This window comes from Cavia porcellus, unplaced genomic scaffold, assembly GCF_034190915.1.
Source record: "Cavia porcellus strain 051 isolate PalLab524CR breed Dunkin Hartley unplaced genomic scaffold, mCavPor4.1 scaffold_12, whole genome shotgun sequence".
Classification (NCBI taxonomy): Eukaryota; Metazoa; Chordata; class Mammalia; order Rodentia; family Caviidae; genus Cavia; species Cavia porcellus.
Genome location: NW_026947495.1, coordinates 61,231,227 through 61,253,308, shown reverse-complemented (window position 1 = coordinate 61,253,308; position 22,082 = coordinate 61,231,227). Strand labels below are relative to the sequence as shown.

Sequence of the window (22,082 nt, the reverse complement as noted above, 5' to 3'; positions counted from 1 at the left end):
CTCAGCTGTAATACTGTTATTTTTCTTACAGGCAGAAAAATAAGACATCTCAGTGACCTTAGAGACTTTTAAGAGCACTTACAGGACTGTCATATCCATGGCAACATGGAGAAAAATAGTATTTTATTGTTTTAATATAGCGTATTTCCTGGTGTTTCAGGACTCCCATACTGGAGCCCAAGCCAGGGCCACAGCTGGGAATCAGAAATGCTCAGGCATTCTTGGTGTTCTGCCATCACTTCTGTGGGCACTTGGCCACTGCTGTAGTCCCCCAGAGGCAACGGCTGTGTGGGACAGAGGTGATGATTCTGAGCTCAACAGCCGCAGTGCTTGTTTTTGAAATCTGACTTCACTACTTAAGAGCTATGGATCTTGGGCAACACCGATCTTTGCTCCACATCAGATTCTTTATTTCAGTAGAAATAAAGTGTTTGAGAATCTCTTTATTTGCTCACTCACCCAGGCACTGAGATCTTTTGGGAGACCTGTTCTAGGTGCTAGGCAAACTCAAATGCAAAACCAGGGTTTTTTGGCTGTGTTGGTTACTTTTTACTCATTGCTGAGACAAACACCCAACACCCAAGATTAAGCAAGGAGAGGTTTATTTAGCTCACAGTTTGTAGAGGTTTCTGTCCATTATCTTCTGTCTCCAAGGCAAGGTGGCATGGCACAGGGGCAACCCTCCAAGGCAGCAGAAGACAGCAAAAGCAGCAAGAGCAAAAGGGGAGGGGACAGGACAAGTCTCTTTTTCTCCCTTGGATTGCGTGAGGCTACCCACCCATACCCTCTCTGTGTCTTCTTCTTGTTAGGGCTCAGGATGTTTACAAAGTGAGGATCCTGGCCTCTGCTGAATCACTTAGTTAAATTTATAAGCCTCTCAATTCTCAAGTTAAACAGTGTATCAGCCATCACAGTGGCTTGTAGGGGAAAAAGCATATTGTAAAGAAACCTAATAAATTATTTAAAAACATCCAGCAAGGAACCTCACAAGTTGGCTTATAGTTAAGTTTGATTGAACCGCCTTGATTGATTTGGGAGCTGCCCAGGGGAAGGATAGAAAACACACTTTGTGTGTGTGTGTGGGTCATGGAGGCGTGACCTTGGGTATTATAGCTGGCCCCTCACCCTTCCTCTCTAATGATGCTTCCTAGTTCTGCTTCCCTGATGCCATCAAATAAGTAGGCTTGCTGTGCAATGTTTTTCTGCCATGATATTCATGCCTTAGTGTCTCTGAACATATTCAATCCCATGAAATCATGAACTAAAGTAAACTTCCTCTATTGTAAATTTTGGGGGTCTCTGTTGTGTCCCAGAAATGGAAAAGTGACTAATACAGCTGGAAATAGGAGGATCAGAGCCATCAGGATGGTGGATGAACCTGGAGGGGCTCAGCTGGATTCCATAAAGGGTGCTCTGAGATGCTTTCTCTCACTCCTATAGCAGATATCCACTGAGTGTTGCTGTGTGCTAGTTAATGTTGTAGGATCAACTGTACCATAGAATGCCTGATTTTTCACTCAGTCTATGAGAAATGGAGATTAATAAACAAATACAACATAAGGTTACATTCTTAGGTCTTAGGGTATGTATATATATATGTTCAGCTGTAGTAAATGCTGCTAAGAATTCTAAGTAGTTATAACATGTTACTTCTCTAGCAATTTTCAAGGGTCTTCATGGCTTCACATCCTTGCAAACAGTTGGTAGTTTGTGTCTTTTTCATTTTAGACACTTCGTACTGTGTCATACTTTTAATGAAGTTATTTCGCTAATAATTTCATGATGCTGAGTGTATTTTCATATACTTATTTGTCCTTTGAATAATTGTGTGTGTGCTATGTGCTTTTTGCGGTGCAGAAATCCTGAATGGCTGCTTGCCTGGAGTGTTCACTGGGAAGAGCAAGAAGCCATGATGGCTGGCAGATCGAGTGGGGAGCAGCTCGGAGGAAAGGAGAGGAACAGATGGTCTGACCCGCCGTGGTAAAGAAGGGGAATTCCGCACTGAGCACAGAGCCTTGGGCATAGGGAGTGTGATCTGCCTTCCACTTTAATAGAATCACTCTGCTACGCAGAATCATTGCCCCCAGAGAGATTCATGCCCTAGTCCTCGGATCCTGGAATATGCTATATTACCTTGTAGGAAAGAACTAAGTTTGTAAATAGAATAAGACACTAAACAGCTGACCTTGGGATGGGGAGACTCCGCTGGGTCATCCGGATGGCCCTCGTGTAATCACAAGGGTCCTTTTAAGTGGCAGAAGTGGAGAAGGTGCGGTCCACGTCTCTGGCTGTGACAATGGAGGAAGGGACCCCTGCATCAAGGAGTGGAAAAAGCAATAAAATGGACTCTGCCTCAGAGCCTCAGGAAGGAGCACAGCTGCTGACACCTTCCTATCAGACCAGTGTGATCCACCTGGGATACAGAACCTCCAGAACTGCAGTTTAAAACTGTTGTTTTAAACTACTAATATTTGGTACTATAGTACAGCAGCAGAAGGAAATGTACATGATCCTTGTGACTGCTCTGTTGTGCACAGACTCTGGTGATGTGTAAAGAAAAACTAAAGGAGCATAGTTAAGAGCCATTTTAACAATCCAGGTGAGAACAATAGCAGCTTGCTTCCGGAGAAGAATAAGCTACACAGAAAACAAGCAAACAAAATCATGAAGTTAAAGTAAACATTTTTTAGTTCCTAGCATGTACCAGACTGTAGGCTAAATATTTTACATATTTGTTTTGAATTTGTTCCTTCCCAAATGAGAATCAGAAGATTAAGGGACCTACACAAGGCATAGAAATGACAGCAAGATTCAAACTGAGGCTCTAGGAAGTCAGCACTCTCATTTTCTGTTTTTTTCCCTCTCCAAATTCTTAGCAAAATTATTGTTCCAATGTTATGTAAGTTGTCTTTGCTATGCCTTAGGGGGGTCTAGAAGAGTGGGCTGGGTGAAGCAATTACCTCTTGATACAGTGATCATCAGGACCCAAAAAGTGTGGGCTTGTCCCCTCCCAGAGGGAACCTCCCTCCATCCTAATCTGCACCCCCCACCCCCAAGTCCAGGCTTGAGCTAGCTAAGGAAGCTCTGGGCTCCCTGACAGGTATAAACAGCTAATTAGAACACAACAAGGTAGCTGCTGTAATCCAAGTTGGCCCAAAGAGCTAACCTAGGAATTTTTGTCTATCGAAGTACCTGATTATAAAAGGATAAGTGGTAAAACAGGCCTCACATGATTCCTTTTCTGGGGATTGTGAAAATTGCTTAATTAAGGCTTATTCATGGAGACTAATTCTGCAGGCCCCTTTGGAGTCAGAGGCACATGGTTCATCCCACCTCTTTCCATCTGACAGTAGATCTGGCACTGTCATTGTGCATAGACACTAAAACCTGGTTTCTGGGCTGGGGAAGGGGAGGCTGGGGCTGGGGCTGGGGCTGGGGTTAGGCGTGACAGCAGTGGGTGGCAGAGAGAAAGACTTCCTGCTGGTAGTCAGGGGGCAGTTCCTCCCACAGCTGTTTGTTAAGAGTTGCTTGGGGAAGTCCAGTTCAGCAGGCCCTTTGTTCCCAGCCTAGAGCACAGGTCAGTGGGACCTAGGGGCGCTGTGGGGTTCTCTAGGCTTCTCTTAGTGGTGAGTGACAAGATGAATTTGAACTACAACAAACCTCTAGGCTGGTCTGAGCCAGAGTGGTCCCCTAACTTTTCTAGTGTCATTTTCACTATAGATGGGTGGGTAACTTACATCCAGAGTGAAGAACATAACTAGCAAATTTTGTTCTTATTTTTTTCTTGAAGAGTTAAACTCCCATGGTATTTTCAGAAAAGATGTTCACGTCTTGTGAACACTAATTTGTGGTAGGCCTCTCATAGAGTGCATTTAATTCAATTCTTTCAAGTCCTGTACAGGTAAATAATATTGCTGTATTTATTTTATGGGTAATGAAATTCACATGTAGGTAAGTTATAGAATTTGATGAAGATCCACAGTGGCCTTGGTAAATGGGAGAGTCATTGGGTCACATCACTGATTTTATGAGATAAACCATGGAGCTTTCTTTTCCCAGTGAGTTGATGTCATTTGACAGTAGTTTCAAATTAGACAGGAGAATTGTATTGTCTTCCCCTCACCAGTTAAAGTGCACAGAATGTCTACTCTCCAAACATCTTGCTGTAGATAACTTGAAGAAGAGAGGGTGGAAAGGACAGATGGGGCAGAAGGAGAACAAGAACATTTGTTTCTGATACTGCTGTCTTCAAGAAGGAAATGTGGCAGTCTTTTGAGCTGTGAATGGCAGGTGTGCCTTTGATCCAGTGTGGGAGAGGTAAGCACACACTAAGTTGTGAACACATTTCCTTTTATATCTCATTTTCTCATTCACAAAATTAAGTAATTACATCCTGGGGGGAAAGAGCTGCAGCACTGGCTATGCAATCGATGTCGCTACAGGTAGCAGATTGAGTTTAACAAGCCATATGGGTTGTAATTGTCTAAGTATGATTAATTCATAATGTTTGTTCATTTTATGCCTTATATTATGATTTGTTATTATTTCATTTAATTACAGTCTAGGTCCATTTTCGAGGAGGTATCAGATTTTAATATTCCCCAAGTGATATAACAAATGACACCTCGTGTTCCTGGACTTTTTCTGGGGCTTGTTTCCATTGGTGGAAAGTCCACAAAAGAGTGATTCGAGCTTGGAGCAGATGGTGCGTGAGTCTACCGCTGAACTCTGCTTGTAGCCTGAGGAAAACTTTATATTGAAGGTGGAATAATGGCTTTCTGCTCAGTTTGTTGTAAATTCTAAATGAGGTGATTGAAAGCTGTAACGATCAGTGGTGTTGGGCGCCTTTGGCTTCAACATCTGGCGAATGCCTGTACTAGCTGACAGCCTCCGCCCTGGCACTGCAAGCCTGCTGCCTGGACCCTCGTCCTAAGGAGGCTGGGATTACACTACAAGCAAGTAGCACTAGTCCTGTACCAAGACAAAGAAGAAGAAGGAAAAAACCTTTATTTTCAGGATTAAGTTCACCACGGTCCATTTAGTAAGCACAGAGCCTTTTACATATTATTATGGAAATGCTGCCATCTCTGCTGTTAAAAACCCTACGATTTTTATTACATTTTTATCTCAAGAATTTAAACAGATATGCTAGTTCTTTGTAGTCTCTGGCAGAGACAAATCCAAAGTGCTAACAAGCACAAGATAACTTCAGGAAAGCTGGCTCTGGGCCTGATATCTGGTTCAAGTGGGATTAGTGAAACTGATAGGGTAAAAAAGGGCAGTAGTTTATATTCTGGGGCCTTACAGTGAGATACAAAGACTGTCTATGATTTTCAAAGGGTTGGAATTTAAAAGTCAGGAAGATGTTTGAAGTAAATATTTTCATCACTGAGATCATGCTAAAATACTTTTAATCTAGGCTTTGGGTGATTAATACGTTTCAAATAAGATGAAAAGTAACACTTTAAAAAGGAAATGATCACTTGGGTCTGTTAAAGGTATAAAACAATGTTCTTTCTCTCATTTTGTCAATAATTTAAAAATCACTTTTAGATGCTATACCCATATTTATTTGTGTCCACATTTTATATACCTTGTTACTGGATTTAGGGACCATAAATTTCTGGGTTTTTTTTTTTTTTATGCAAAGCCTGTTTCAATTTAGAATCAGAGAGAGAAGGTCCGTGAGTAGGCTTGGGTCTGCTGGCTATGAATCTGCTGCTCCCAGAACTAAGGGTGTTGACAGAGTTACAGTCTGTGATGTTTTATCTTACAGAATACATTCCATGTAAAAACAAAGTGAGAAGTTTCAAGGTGAAGGAGATAATATGCCATTAGGGAACTTTTCAGAAAGAAGAGGCTGACTTTTTTTGAGACAGCAAGTAGAGTCTCCTTGTAGAGCAAAAGTGGAGCCCTTTCTGATATCTAAAGCTTCCCCGATCTATCTAACATAGGAAACAAAGTAACGCTGTGGCTTCTAGAGTTCCTACAATGTCTACACCTGGAAATTATGTAGCTTTGTGTTCTCATGCTCTGCAAAAAATGCCAAGCCTAATCTCTGATGTGGATTCCTAGCTGGTTGCTGAGTCAGTGCTGGGAACCAGCTGATGCTCCTGCTGCTGAAGATGATGATGAGGAGGATGTTTGAAATGATGGTGGGGAGGCTGAAGAGGCAGAGGAGGTCGGTGGTGATGTTGGGATTGTGGCGGTGAGGAGGAAGATGGGGACGCTGAGAAAGATGGTGAGGAGATGTTGGTAATGATGATATTGATGACAGTAGGTAACCTTCATTGACATCGCGTCTTGGTCACTTCTCCATTGCCAAGACCATACCCGACACTCACAAGGTAAAGGAAGAGAGGTTTATTTTGGCTTACAGTTTCAGGAGGTTCAGACCTTGGTTGGCAGAGTCAAATGCAGGAAAATTGTCAGTGTCATGGTGGACAGAAATGATGCCTTTTTCTTTCAGATCTTCCCTGCCCAGAGCACACTCAGTGACTGAACTCACCAGGGGGAAGAATCCACCCCTGAGGATATGATTTTACAATCCTGGAAAAGCCTCACCCTTAGGTGCATTAGAATTTGGTGGGGGGAGGCACATTCCAGGCCTAAACCATAACAAATATCAAGATGACGCAATGTCTTAGATGCTCCTATAAATGTTGATACATATTTCAGGAACTCGGCCAGTAAGATTGATATTTCAAATCAGCCACCTTCAGAAATCAGCTTTGGTAGCGTCTAGAATTGCTACCTAGGTGAATAATGGGTCTTGTTGTATACGAGTATGTTAAAAACCAGACTTGAAGAAAAATGAATGTTTCACTAGGTAAGCAATTGGCATGTGATAAGTGGCTTTATCATCTTATCTCACAGAGTCTTTGTACAAATCACAGAAGCAAGTGTGACTTTTATCTTGGTTTGCCAGATGCAGAAACTGAGGTCTACAAAGATTAAGGATCCTGCCCAAGGTCACCCAGCTATTAAGTAGTGGACTCAGCACCTCAGCCCAGACTTTCTAACTGTAGAGTACCAGTGCTTAGCCAGATCAGAACTAGGAAGTTATTGCTTCTCTTGTTTATTTCTGAAGCCATCTATAGGTCTCCTGACCCAGGCCATCTCTGTCCTGTGCTACGTCAGAGCACACAACTCCATTCGTGAGATTACAGCCTGTTTCTTTTAGCTATGGATGTGATGTTACAAAATTGCAGCTTGGATATTACTGCTTTCTTTCAGGGAGCTAATGATGGATATGAAATGAACCACTAGGGTAGAATGGAGGAGAATAAAGAAAGCTACTTGGAAACCAGGGCAAGCAGAGCTTGGTCACTCATAAGAGGTGTGATGCTGCACGTTATGTAACTGCTCCGAGGCTCATTTTCCTCTGCTGTAAAAGCATCAGAGTAAATCATGCTCAAGGTCTCTTCAAGTTATATCAACTGATACTTTTAAGGAGACTGAAGTCATGGATCACATGAGGAAATAGTTCCTATTATGTTCATACTATTGGTCATATTAATGTGGAAACACTTCATTTTGAGATAACTATATGGCATTTTGATGTAGCTCAAAAACAGAGGTGAATGACTTTCTCTAAGTTTTCTTTTTCCATAGAAGGTCTGAGATTGGCCGCTTTGGGGAGAGCTAGGGCAGTCTGCCAGTTCTCCAGCAAAAGGGCTGCAGGGCAGTTATGCCAAGAGCTCTGAGTGTCAATCTGGACCCCATGCTGTGCCTCTTGTTACCGTCTGCACCTGCCAACGGCTGCTTTCTGCTCCACCTGCTTGGAGTGCAGGCCTGGCACCGCAAAGTCTGCCTTGGCATGCTGCGTGTGTCTGGGTGCAAGAGTGTGCTCACACATGCCTGTGTGTATGTAGACTCGGTTGTCACAGTGCACAGGAGCAAAAACAGCAGCTGCATGTGGGCCTTGGTCTTCTCTACCCACACGCTGCCAACCAGATTTGAAATCAGGCTCTCCTTTCTCAGGACTTTTGCTGTATTGAGCCAGCAAAAGAACCAGTGATAACAAGGCAAAGAGAAGATAAGCTTCGAGGAGGCTGATGGAGCTGTTGGCCCGCACATGTAAGAGGATGCATCTCGACACAGCTGTTAGAAGGACCCCGGGCTCTGGGCTTCCTGCCTGTTGGCACTTTGTCTCCTGCTTGAACCATGGGGATTAAGACATTTATGATTTTACCAAGTGTGCCAGTGGCTCCACCATGGGTTGGGAGGCCTCTGCGTGGTTCAGGGGGGACACGTCTCTGCCTGGAGGGCCACAGAGGCAGGACGGGCTCATAGGCACTGTGGGGACACCACACCCACTCAGCGTTCAGCCCTGGTTGTGTAGCTGTCGCTGCCACAGGCTGATGAGCAGTCTCAAAGACAAGGTCGTTGGGCCACTCTGGCTTTCAGATGTCTCGGAAAACAGGGATGACCTCCATGACCTGCATGTCAGCCTTGGTGGGGCATCAGGAGATAACTGGCATAGTCAACATAACCCGTGAAAGTGGAGGTGATTTTTTTCTGTCTTCTTGTCATCAGCCATTTGCTCCCTTTTCATGTTTTTAAATGCATCTTTGAACCCTGGTGCTATTTTACACATTCTCTAGTTAGTTGGGTGTTGTTTGGGTGACTGTCATTCATCCTTTCTGCCAGTTCCTCGCTGGTTGCAGGGAACCCAGATTAGCACAAAGGCACCTGCCTTGTTGAACTTGTATTTTAACAGTGCCAAAGATGCTGAGTGACCCCAGTGACACATGTTAAACTCCTTGGAAGGGAGCAGCAGGGGTACACAGAACATATGAGGAGAATCTTTCCCAAGTGTGGCTGTTCACCCCTAAGGCTCCAGGCACTAAGTCTGGAGAACACACAGGACATAAGGCTCTGCCTTCAGAGACTCCACAGTTTGCTGGAGGTGGAGGTCTGTTATCCCAGCACTCTGGCAGGCTGAGGTAAGGGAATTGCAAGTTGGAGTCCAGCCTGAGCAATTTATTAATTTAGTGAGACTGTCTCAAAATAAATTAACAGACTAATTAATTAATGAATGAAAATTGAGGATGTAGTTCATTGTGAAGGCCCAGGGTATTAGCCCCAGTATATAACAAACAAAACCAAGGAAGAGAAAGAGAAAGAGAAAGAGAAAGAGAAAGAGAGAGAGAGAGAGAGAGAGAGAGAGAGAGAGAAAGGGAGAGGGAGTGGGAGAGGGGGAGAGAGAGAAAGAGACAGAGCCAGAGACAGAAAGAGGAAAACAGCAGAGACAGCTGAGTGGCCTGGATGATGTACAGGGGAGGGACCCAGGGAGGCAGACCAGGAGGGGCTACCTCCAGACGCAGTTGGCTTTCAGTAGGGTACCTGAGCTGTCAACAAAAGTCAATTCATAACATCGAGGATTTGCTTTACTCATTTGTTTCCAAATCATAAAATGAAACTCATGGGGCTATGTAGTTTTGGGGCCTTGACCCAACATGTAACAAAGTATTATTATGAGTAAGAAATTACTATGAGCAAGTAGCTACTATTGCTGTTGCTGCTTCTTCTTCTTCTTCCTCTTCTCCTCTTTTTCCCCCTTTGCCTTCTTTTCCTCCTCCTCCTCTTTCTCCTTTTCTTCCTCTTCCTCCTCCTCCTCCTCCTTTTTGCTGCTAGCTCAGGCTGGCCTCAAACTTGTGGCAGTTTTCTTGCCTCAGCTTCCCAAGTGTGGGAATTATAAGCGCGTGTCACCATGTGCAGCTTGGCCACGTAGTTTTGCTTCACTAGCTCTTAAATTTATGAATTTTACTCATCTTCATTCCTTATTATCCCATTGCTATCTCTATGATAGCTACAGACATTTGTGCAAAAATTGCAGGACACGCACATTTCTTACTGTCATTCTATATAGTTCTAAAGCACAAAGAATATGAGGGGCTGACTTACCTTGGGAGCTGGAAGGGCTAGATTTGTCCCTTGCTTTCCTGGTGGCTATTTCTGTACTAATGCACCGGGTCTTGTTGGCCAGCCTTTTACCCCACCTGGAGTATGGCGAGTGAGAACAATTCCCTCTGCTTCTAAGGTTCCCAGTAGCGGCAATCCCACAAGCATTTGAAGGAATGGAGAGTGACAGTAGACAGATGGGCCTATTGACAAGTGTGTCCCCTTGTCACAACTGAATTATTCTGTCACTTATGCTGTCACCAAGTCAGGCTGATCCAAGACACGAAAAGAGGAATGTTTCTAGTGACTCCTAGTCACAGGGAAATGGTTCTGTGGTGTGTGTGCTTTCTGGCCTAGGACTGGCTGTTTTGCTTTGAAGGATGTTATGGGTTGAGAACTGGTGGTCAACTTAACACCAGCTGGATTACATCAGCATGCATTGAGCAAAGATGCTCCACCTGAGGAGGGTTGCCAGGATAAATAGGTGGAGAAGAAGGGAGGTGTTGAAGGTTGAGGCGTTAAGGAGGCATTGTGGGTTCTCCTACAGTTGCTGTCTGAGCTGTTGGTTCTCCTGGAGAAGCTTTGGTCATCACATCGAGCAGTGCTTCCTGGCTCCGGAGGGGAAGACATGTGTTGCCTGGTCTCCAGGGTGACCTCCTCACGCTGCTTCCTGGCACGTTCCCGACTGTGCTTGTTGTCAGAGGAGCTCGGGGAGCCTCCGTGTCGCTGAGGATGGCTGTGGTGCCTTTCAGGATAGCCCTGGTCTTTGTTGTGAGTGTGACTTCTCAGCTCCAGTGTAGAACCCTCATCCCACTAGCACAGCTCCTTCACCTGCTGGCAGGGACTTTCTAGCTTCCACTGCTGACCCTTGGGTCTTCCCGGCACGGATCCATAAAAGAGACTGGCGTGAGTCCTTCCAGTTGGACTCGTGGGAGGCATTGTCCTGAGCTCTGAGTTTTTATCAGGACTCATGTGGGACATTGCTGTGGGGTTTAGGCTCTTGACTAAATAATCTATGTCTTTGGTGTTGCGGATGGATTTCTTGCATTTTCCTGTGTTAACTTCCGGTGACTATTATAAGCTCCATGTCCTAATCCTAGTTGTTCTCTGTGTACAACCCCTGACTACAACACAGGAGAAAAGAGGCACAGAGAAGAGCGGGACCAAGGAAGCCATCTGAGTGTAAGGGTGGTGATATTCTGCCCTGTATCCTGCTTGCGTCCACCTTTCCTTTAACCGATCACTCTCCCCTGCATCCTGCTCGCCTAAATTTTAGGAGCTGGTTTGGGAGCTCACAAGTAGTGCTGGACCAGGATCCTTGCCTGCCGACCACACTAGCTTTCGATGAAGGGCACTTTGCTCCCCCTGTGTGTGGCCACTGGATTCTCTCCCACCCACCTCCAAATGTCCTCACAAGTGGGACATTGCCCTGCCCCTGCCTAGGGACTGTCTACCTTATGCTGGCATCGTTCTGTAAGATCAGTTGCCCTGGGGCTTAAGACACTTTTGGGCTCAAGGAGTTCTTAGAAGAGAAAAGGAGCCATCACGGTGATGCCCAGATCAGACATGGGGACTTGATCTCTTTTGTAATCCCAGAGAGTGTGAAAGCCCTAGCAAATGGGGGACTTGTGTATGTGAGGGATACTTCAAAGTCAATCCCAGAAAGGCTGTTTACTAAACACACTTACATCTTATTTACTTCTTTAACCAGAGAAGCATGTTGCTTTTCCATTGCTTACATTTCACATTTTGCTCATGTTATTTTAATAGTTTCTTTTCACTCATTTTCACAGTGACTTGCTATGATTTGTTAAAGTGAAGCTTCCAGTGCATGAAGGTTGTTTAGTTAATGAATTTAACAAATATTTATTAAGTTCTTATCATGTTCTAGGAGTACAAAGGTGACTAAAACTTGATCTTCACATCTGGGAATTCAACAGTTAAGCTAAGAGGACAATAAAAAGATGCTTCACCATTAAGGAGGAATTAATTGTCTAGAGCATCTCAGCATCTGGCTGATACCACATAATAATTTGTGTTTATGTGGGTGCACGTATCTGTGTGTACCTGGGGGTGTCTAAGTGTCACACGTAGGGCCCAGCTCTTCTATATTTCGAATAATACACAGTCATGAACAAATTCCTGACACATAACGGAAGGCATCATTCCTTGTGACTGGGGGATTTCCTTATTAATGACAGGAGCAGACTTCCTATTTGTCTTCATTCTTGTGGTCTAATACAAAGCCTGGCAACTATTTATTTATTTATTGGTACCAGAATCAAACTCAGAACCATGCACTTGCCAAGCAGGCGTTTATGCTGCCAAGCTGTATCCCTGGCTCATGGCAACTGTTTTAATGTGCACGCGTATTCTCAATGACCACAGAGGCTAAAAATTGGTGACCCTAAGGACCTACCCTTCTGTGTATTTTAAAAGACAAAAAAAATTTTTAAAAAATGAATTTTACCTTTTATTTATGTAAAAATAGAAATCTGTACAGGATAAAGGATATGGGACTAGTAAAATGAACTCTCTATATCCATCATCAGCCTCAAGAACTATCACCTTGAGGTCAATCTTGTTTCATTTCTGGGTCTCCCTCCTGTTACCCTTTTCCACTTGGCCCCAAACTGCTTTGAGGCAAATCACAAGCAGTATCATTCCATCTGCAAGCATTTCTTTGCTTATAGTATTGGGTGCTCGGTGTGCAGTAGAATGTTGCTGGCCCTCACAGTCCCCACTCTCCACATTGCTCTGCACCTGCCCACCCTCCCTGCTGGGATTTGCCTGGCTCCTGCAAAGCACTGGGCTTGCAACACCTTACCCCCTGCCTGCCAGGACACTTTTGCTGTGACCTCACTAACCCCTAATGTGCCCCGCTGCCTGTAAGCATTCAAGCTATATGGGGTAATTGTATCCTCATAGTAAATTGCATGATTCAATGTTAGCTTAATTTTTATCCAGTGAGAGAGTTAAGTTTTATTTGCTGGCATAGCCTTACATTCCTGACTGACTAAATGGGTTTCAACATGCTGGTTCATTTTGCTTTCCCTTGATGAAAATGGCTTTCAGGATTTACCTTAAAATTAATGATAATACATCAGTAACAACCTTACTTACTTTAGATTTTGCAATCTTATACCTGGGTTTTGAAAGAGAAATAAACCAAAGAATTTATAATAATTTGAAGCAGATGCCTCAATTTAAAACATTACTGTTGTGAGTCCTGCTATTATTATTACTAAACTCCACAACAATAAATCCCTTCTGTCATCCAGAACAAAATCCTTTTGGACCAGATAGCTTATTCCCAGCACTTGCAAAGAACAGGCAGGACCCACTGGCTTTGGCAGGCTACCTTCCTTAGAGAAAGCAGGGAAATCTAAGTGAAGCTCATACTGGAGAAATGAGGATACAGGAATCCTGGTGTTCTTTTGCATGAGAATGTAATTGAATAATAAGATGACTTAGTTATAAGTAGAATACATATATGTGCATATAAACCTATATACAACACATACTATTACATTTAATACTGTTATGTATTATTTTTATAATATATTTATGATATATATATTTGGAGTATTATGTAATATTGTTACACTTACCTGTAGAAGCACATTTTTGTAGTTGCTCTACTAAACAATCACAGAGGAATATTATCATGCCAATGAAAATATGGGACTGGTCAGACAGTTGTTTTTAAATAGCCTAGTGTTACAGGGCTTGATTAAGTACTGATGCACCTTTTAGACACACTGCATTTGATATTTAATGATATTTCAAATCAGCCATTCCAAAAAGCAATTTTGATCCTATTTGGAGATGGTATCTATGTGAGTAGGGGACCTAATATGTGAGCATGATAAAAACCAGGATTATAGTCATGGCACGTGCCCAGGGGCTGCATTTAGATGGCAGGGCTGTGTCCACCCCACTCTCCAGAGCAGTGTATTAGCTTGCTTAAGGACTTTGCTGCTTTTATTCTTCTTTCTTGGAAAATGAATCACATGGCCATTTTCGCTGGGTTTGGACAGCTGCTATAGCTATTGCCTAAGCAAAGTGTCACTGGCCGGTGGATGGTGCTGGCCTGGGGCAGGTGTCGCTAGCTGTCCTGCTTAAGAAGAGAGATGCTGGTCTGCAACTCACTAGCACACAACAGTGTGAAGGGTCATTTAGCCAGCGTGCTTCAGAAGAATTGTAACCAACAAAGAAAGAAACTGGGGCCGCCTGGAAGAAGCAAAAAAGATGGGAAGAGGAAGCAACAACAAAAAATCCCCAGGTCCCAACCCTGAAAATATTGACCCAGGACAGATAAATAAAAGGAGAATGAGAACAGCAAACATACAGTATCAGACATGGCACCAGTGGACATAAAGAGGTATATTCGGGACCTCATAGACAAGTTCAAAAGTGAAATAGCCAAATAAAGCAAGATATAAGAAGATTAATAAAAGAGATACTAAGCACCCCTCAAGCAGACACAGACAGAAGAAGGGAGGAACTCAAACAAAGGAGAGAACCATTTGATGAAGAATATAGAGAAAATGTAGAATACATGAAGCAGATTCAAAGAGATTACCAGGAAATTAAAAACTCTATGAAAAGATGGCAAACCAGCGTGAAAGAAACTAAGGATAGATTATCCAAACTGGAGGACAGTTTTGCAATGTGGGATTATGAAAGGGAAAACTTTTTAAAAATAACAAGGAAACAAGCAGTAACAATACAAAGGCTAGAAGATGACAAGAGGATCTATAACTTGAGAATAAAGAATGTGAATGAAGAAGCAGGGGTACAAAGAAAGGAACTACAAAGGTTATTCACAGAAATAATTAAGGAAAACTTCCCAAACATAGGAAAAGGAAATGATATCCTGATATATGAGGCATACAGAACACCAGCCACCTACAACCAAAACAGAGCTACACTCAGGCATATAATAATCAAGATCCCAGAAATTCAGTATAAGAACAGAATATTAAAAGCTGTTAGAGACAAGAAACAGATAACCTATAAAGGAAGGCCCATCAGAATAATGGCAGACTTCTCCACACAAGTCACGAAGAGCCTGGAGCAAAGTATTCCAAGCCCTGAAAGAAAATAACCTCCAACCCAGATTGATGTACCTTGCTAAACTGTCTCTAGAAATTAATGGAGAAACAAAATGTTTTCAAGACAAAGAGGAACTTGGGAAATTTGCAACCACTAATCCAACTCTACAGAGAATACTGCAGGGCATTCTAAAGAGAGAAAACTAGTACTAGGATTCCCAGAACAGTGGCAGAGAGGCTCAATGAATGGAGCAGAAAACAGAATGAAGAAGATAAGCAGACAACTGATGGCAAAACAAACAAACAAATAAACAAAAAAAACCCAGAAATGAGGCAGAGAACAGTTTATGCAAAACTGATATGATTGATAGTATCAAGTCTGAGAGTCTAGGCAACTACACTGAAGATGACAAGACTGTACAATACACATTCTGGTTTGATAACTGCTGGTTTTTGAAGTTCTATACTATATATAAAGTTGTGTTTTTATTAATACTGTTATGTACTGGTATATTCAATTATACTATGTAGATGATATAGCCAATTCTGTTAGAGCTAACAAGAGACAACACAGGAACCATGGTAGAACTCTTTGTACAATGGTCTTATGTTTTTTTTCATTTCATGTGTTTATAGGAATATGTTTTGTTTTGTCTTGCTTTGCTTTGTTTCTCCCTCTAATATAGAAAGGATAAAAATACATGTTAAGACTCATGCCTGTGTAGAATCTATAAACAGCTTATGAGAACTGATCTTATGACACATGATGAAATGAACAGATACTTTGAAGAAAAAGACACACTAAAGTACCCAGTGCTGATCCTGGATGGTCATAATGTGAAACCCAGCAATAGTATTATTCCTTGTTCAGAGTGATATTAGCCTGCTTGGTTTTATTCAATCTCAACATAATTGAAGATATGGATAATTGCATGTATGTTTAAGTGTATAGGATTGTCAACCATATTTCTAAGTTTTTGATGGATAGTTGAACAGAACTGGTTGCAATCTCACTGTTTGAATCCCCACTTTATATGCTTTAGTATCTTGAATAACTATTTGTAAGAAGACAGTCTGTAATCATCAACTAGTGATTTCTTATTGTTTATTTTTTCTTTTAAGTATGAATTATTTCTACCCATTTTCTGTTTTGTTTAGCCTTTCTTTAAATTCAGTTTTAAAAAGAAGACACTACAGTACCCAGTGCTGATCATGGAGTGTCATGATGTGAAATCCAGCAATACTATTATTCTTTGTTTAGAATGATTTTAACCTGCTTTAGTTTGTTTAATCTAAACATAAATGAAGATATGGATAACTGCATGTATGTTTAAGTGTATAGGATTGACAACCGTGTTACTAAGTTTTTGTTGGACAGTTGAACAGAACTGTTAGCAATCTCGCTGTTTGAATTTGCACTTTTCATGTTCCATTTTTGTATCTTGAACAACTATTTGTAATATGTAAACATCAACTAGTGGTTTCTTACTGTTTATTTTTTTCTCTGAATGTATGTCTTATTTCTACCTATTTTCTGTTTTGTTTAGTCTTTCTTTAAATAAAATTTAAATAAAAGAAGAGAGATGCTGAGATCAGAGGAAACACTAAAGATTATGGTGGATTTTTTTCCTCCAATCTTTAATCAGAAGTAAAATTTTGATTTCTTAAGTTCACTGGGAACTTATTGGCAGGATGTTTTAAGACTGCAGAATAAGACCCAAACCTAATATGCAGTATTATTCCATGTGAAATCAGGGGTCTACTGGGGTAACTTGGAGACAGTAAGGCTTAGCAGGTAAGAGTCTGAACTCTGGCTCAGACTGTCTGCACCGACTGCGTGATGTTAGCAAATCATTTCATTATTGTGGATTCAGTCTCTTCTGTAAAAGAAGGGGCTGGCAATAATAAGCCCAGATGGGTTCTGGGAAGAGTAACTGAGATATCACATGCAAAAGACTGGAACACAATTAGTGCTTGACAAATGTTAACTAATCAGATTCTCCACATGGCTTTTGCTTGGTTGTGACATTTGACTTTTTTTTTTTTTTTAGACAGGGTCTTGCTTTGTAGTTCAAGTTGACCCTGAACTCTGTGTAGTCCAGGCTGGCCTCAAATTCATGGCAATCCTCCTGCCTCAATCTCCCAAATGCTGGGATTACAGGCATGCACCACCACGCCTGGCAACTTTGGGTTTGAAAACCGGTCTGTATCTCATGGAGAACAGGAGAATTAAGTCTTTTCATTTTCCCTCCCTACCCCCTCCCCTCTCCACCACCATTACAATTCACTGTGGAGCTGGATAGTGCTAAAGTGTGTTGCACACCTGGCTCCTTGGGCTGACTCCCAGGAGCCCACAGGGACCCCGAGGCCTGCAGCCGACCCACAGGAGGATGCTGTAGGGTCCTTCCTGGTCCCGCCTCTCCTTGCAGGCTCCTGCTCCAGAGCACAGCAGACTGCTGCTCCCCTGAGTGCCAGCTGGGTCCCCGCACACTTGTTTGTGCCTGCAGGTGAGGATGAAGATGCTTGCTTTACTTCAGTTCTCTCATGGAAGTGTATGTGCAGGCCATTCTGTGCCAGTGCTCCTGGAGGTGTGTAAGAGAGTATGTGTTAACGGCCAAAGTACCTAATCCTGTCTTTAAAAAAATTCCTAAAGCCCAGATCTCGTCTTGCCTATTTGCGGTACATAATGATCACATTCCATGGTGGGAGTTGGTACATGTATAAAACACATCCTAATTCCTTTTTCATCCCCTCCCTTCATCTGCTAATCTCCTTCACATCTGAGAAAGATCAGTCTCCTTACTTTCTGTTAACTATTTTTTATTTACTCTTTATTTATATTTTGGGTTTCTTGTATAAGTAAAACCATGGGATAGTTAAGCTGGTGTGTCTGATTTACTTCAGTCAACACTATGGTCTTAAGCCGCATCCTTTTTCCTACAAATGACTCAAGTTTATCCTTTGCCTAATTTAACCATTAGTGTGCCTGCTTTCATTTATATGCAAGTAAAATATTATGCTCGCTTCAGTGATTTCTCACATAGTGTGTTTTGATTAATTTTAAACACTAGGTTAGGTTAAGTGTTTTATTTCTTATATTTTAAAATGTGGTTATGGTAAAAAAAAAAAGAGATTTTTTTTACCTTTATACTTAAATTATTGATATATCCAAACAAAAGTTTTTTTTTTTTTGGTGGTCGTACTGGGGATCGAACTCATGTCCGTGTGCTTGCCAGGCAGGCATTTATGCTGCTGAGCTAAATCCCTGGCCCTAAACAAAAGATTTGTATAGACACCAATTTTAAAAATTACTCTTTAGTAATAACAAAGACTGCATCATATTGCTGTATTGTATTTTCTGGTGACGTGAGTCACTGGACTTCCAAAGAAGTTATGGTTCTAAGTCATGATATGTGTGCAGATATGTGTCAGGACGTCTTGCTGCTTCAGCACTCATGATATGCGACAGGGAATTTATGCTCATGCTGTGCAAGTATGTACTCTATAACCCATTCTTATAAAAATAGACAAATGCTGTACCACTTGGGTTTGAACTGAGGTTCTTCTTTTTCTTTCTTTTTTTTTTTTCTTACTGTATTGATTCCAGATTTTAGAAATATCTTTATTTTGGAATGTTCTTGATTCAGAATTGGTCAAAGCTGGATGCAGTGGTTCACTTCTATAATCCTAGCTACTCTGGAGGCTGAGATAGGAGGGTTGTTAGTTCAAGGCCAGCCTGGGCAACTTGGGGAGACCCTGTCTGAAAAAGCACAATACAACAAAATCAAACTACAACACAAAATGACCAGAATTTGTCAATATCTGGATATGCTTTATAAAAGGCCTTTGAGGGATGATAAACAGTACTCTTAGACAAGCGATACTAGATCTTACCATTAAAATAAATTACATTGGGACCTAAAGAAGACACGTCATCAGTTAGATGAAAATTAGGTACTTAATATCAAAGAAATGTAATGATTTGCAAATTTATTTTTTAAATAAAGACAAATTTTATGGACATGGATTGACTGTTTTTGCTATGGACCGATATTCACATAACCCTTTTCTTCCAAAGAATTTGGGGACTGATTGAGAACTCAAAATGAACACAACCAAAATTATACAGAGGAAGAAGGAGGAGGAGGTGGTGGAGGAGGAGAAGAAGGGGAGGAGGAAGAGGAAGAAGAAGGAGAAGAGGAAGAGGAGAAATGAGTTGCTCATAAGTGGACAAGGAAAGGCTAGAGAGGAGTCTAGTAGGTGAGAATGCAGGTAGAGATCAGGCCCAGACCAAAGCATGCTGCTGCAAGGAGAAAATTTTATTTCCTCTCCATTGCCAGTTTCATTGTTGAGACCCCTGCAGTGAAAGATACATAAACAAGAAGAAAGTTCAACAAATAAATTTGATACAAGTTTTAGATGACATGAGAGCCTTCAAGAATGAAGGGTCAAAGAAGAAGAGGAAACTATACTTTAATGGACAGTCATGGGGGCCGGAAGGATGTGAGCTAGTGGTAACAAACTGGAGACTCTCAGCAAGACTGTACATCCCGACTCTTCCCGGGCTCCCGCGTGACTTTCTTTTCTTTTGGGTATATAGAGGGCCCATCTGGACTGATGGTCTTATGACTTGTTTAAAGGAGGAAGGATGAGATGAAAACTAAGAATGATTTTCCTGCTTCTTGAAATCCAGGTACCATATTTTGGGGGAGTATATCCTGAACCCCATCACTACTAAACAGGGAGGTTGCTGTGGGCTATTGTGATACTGAAGCTTTTCCGCCAGCCTTTTCTCTCAGTGATAATTTTGAGCCCCATTCTTCTCTCCTTCCTATTATTTTATTAGGAGTAGGCAGGTTCAGAAAGTGTGCAATGCCAACTTCTTGACGTTCTAGCTCAGTGAAGCACAGGTTCTTAGCGCTGACAGACCTTATGTTCCCTGTCTGCTAGGTCTCTGGGGAATGTGCCCCCAAATGCCCATCTTTTAAAGGCTCTTTTCAGCTTAGAGCTATTGGGAGAGGACTCTGTAGGAGGCAGGGTCTTGTGGGGTTTCTGGAGACCTGCTGTTGAATGGACCAGTGAGGCTCTGGATCTCCCTCTCTCCCTTGGCGTCCAGCTGCTTTGCTCCACCACACGCTCCCTGTCATGTCTTGCTGCCTTGCTACAGGCCCAAGATCCCCAGGGCCAATTGGTAGTGGACATAAACCTCTAAAACCGTGAGCCAAAACAACCTATTTATCTTTATAAGTTTATGTATTTCAGATATTTGTTATAATAATGGAAAGTAGACTTAACATGGCACCCAATACTTTTTGTTAACATTCCCTTTACTCCCCGAAAATTCATAGGTAATCACACACAAAATTGAAAAAATAATCATATAATGTCCATTTGTAAAATAAAGATTGCACAAAATGAAATCCCTTCATTTTATTGTGTAAGTACTTGTATGTAACTGCCTGAGAATGTGTGTCACTGTCACTGACAGCCACAGAGACAGATTGACACAGAACTGCTATACTGAAGCTTTAGATACCAAGAGCAGGACTCCTGTCATGAGCAAACACTCTGAAAAAGTGACAACTCTTGGTAGTCTCTAACAAAGCAAGGGATAATCTCTTCCTGACCAACTGGAAAATTCAGAGCACTTATTATGCAAAATGCAAAAGAATCTTCTGTGTTCATATGTAACATAGGGGCAGGTTCTGGACTCAAAAATGATGATCACCAATATATATCTGCGGTGGATCATTTGAATGGCATGAGGAACGCAACAGAAGGGTGATTCTTCATTATTTGAGAATATCATGGCCCTGGCCACTGCAAGTAAGTAGTGACTTCCTCTAATTATTTTAGCAATGAGACGTGCCCCACAAAATTTCAAGACAGCGCAATGAGGCAGTTTGAGACTCCTTGAGAACCACGGCTCTGGGTCTTTTCCCCTCAATAAAGGCACAGGAGGTGGTGAGCTGGGAGGATGGGGCAGAAAGAGAATGAAGACAACACGAAAGCCACTAATGAGGCCAGTGCTGGTCATAAGGATGGGCTGCTGGGCAGTGTCCACAGTGTTGGGGTTGTTACAGTCAAGCCCGGCCACACTGTCTTGACAAGGATACCCGTTTGAGGCCATGTCCTCCGCTGCCATATGTCACTCTCGTTTCCTTATTCGCATGCTGCAGGAACTCTCACTAACTTTCTACCTGCTCTCTTCTCATTAGTGGCTGGAGTGACTATTTAGCATATTCAAGGAGGGCTCATCTAGCACCCTCTCTTCAGATTTTCAACAAGAGGATTTCTGACAGGACTAGGGTAGCCCCTAATGATTCTTGCTGAGAGGTCTTTTTAAGACCTACTTTCTGTTCTCAACATCTGTGAAGAGCAATGAATCTTTCTCTCAAAGGAAAAGCAGTATGAATTTTCAAAATCCAGGCATCTAGTCACCTCACCTAGCTGTCCACCTACACAGCAAGCAAAAGATTTTTCAAGAATTTCCACAGCTGCTGCCCCACAGCACTCTACATGAAATGTGTTTTCTTCCTTCCTTGATGAGATGTGTGTCTATGTCTGTGTGCTCTTGTTCATAGTGTGACCCTCTCAAGAGCTTTGTGTTTTTATTCTGAAACCAACAAGGTCAGGATGCTGAAAACAACCCACTGAGGCCAGGGAGGTTCAGTTTCCTTGGAACCTGAGCCTTTTCAGCCCTCCTTCCTTCCCTGTGACTGACAGGCCTGGGGTTTCTCCTGATCTCTGCCAGGAGCCATTAGCTTTGCAGTGACCTCCACACGGCTAACAGATCTGAAAGTGGCCAATATAATTAGTACAAATGAGTGGTTACAGAAGACGAGCATTATTTCTGCAGAGTAGGAGTCAGAGATGACTGATGGGACCAGGACTGTGCTCCTGCAAGTGAGTCCCGGTTGCTAAGGACTGGGAAGGCATTCAGACTCCTGCTGGGCTCTGTACTTCTGGGGCTGTGTTTCTGTAGCAAAGTCAAGGTCAAAAATCACCAAGCCCAGCTTTATCCCAATTTATGACTAGTCCCTTACATTCCTAAGTAGGACGGTGAATTATCCCACCTTAAAAGGCTTATTCTATGAAAGAAAATCTTATCTTGTAGCA

At 42.3% G+C, this 22,082-nt stretch overlaps 1 long non-coding RNA gene across 1 annotated transcript; it reads left to right on the top strand.

Moving 5' to 3' along the window:
- Window positions 1-1,448: 1,448 nt before the first annotated feature.
- On the top strand, window positions 1,449-9,070 carry LOC134478308 (uncharacterized). Its single transcript, XR_010050868.1, has 4 exons — window positions 1,449-1,582; window positions 1,858-2,599; window positions 4,127-4,317; window positions 4,561-9,070. It is a non-coding gene; the product is annotated as an uncharacterized LOC134478308 (long non-coding RNA).
- The last annotated feature ends 13,012 nt before the right edge of the window (window positions 9,071-22,082 follow it).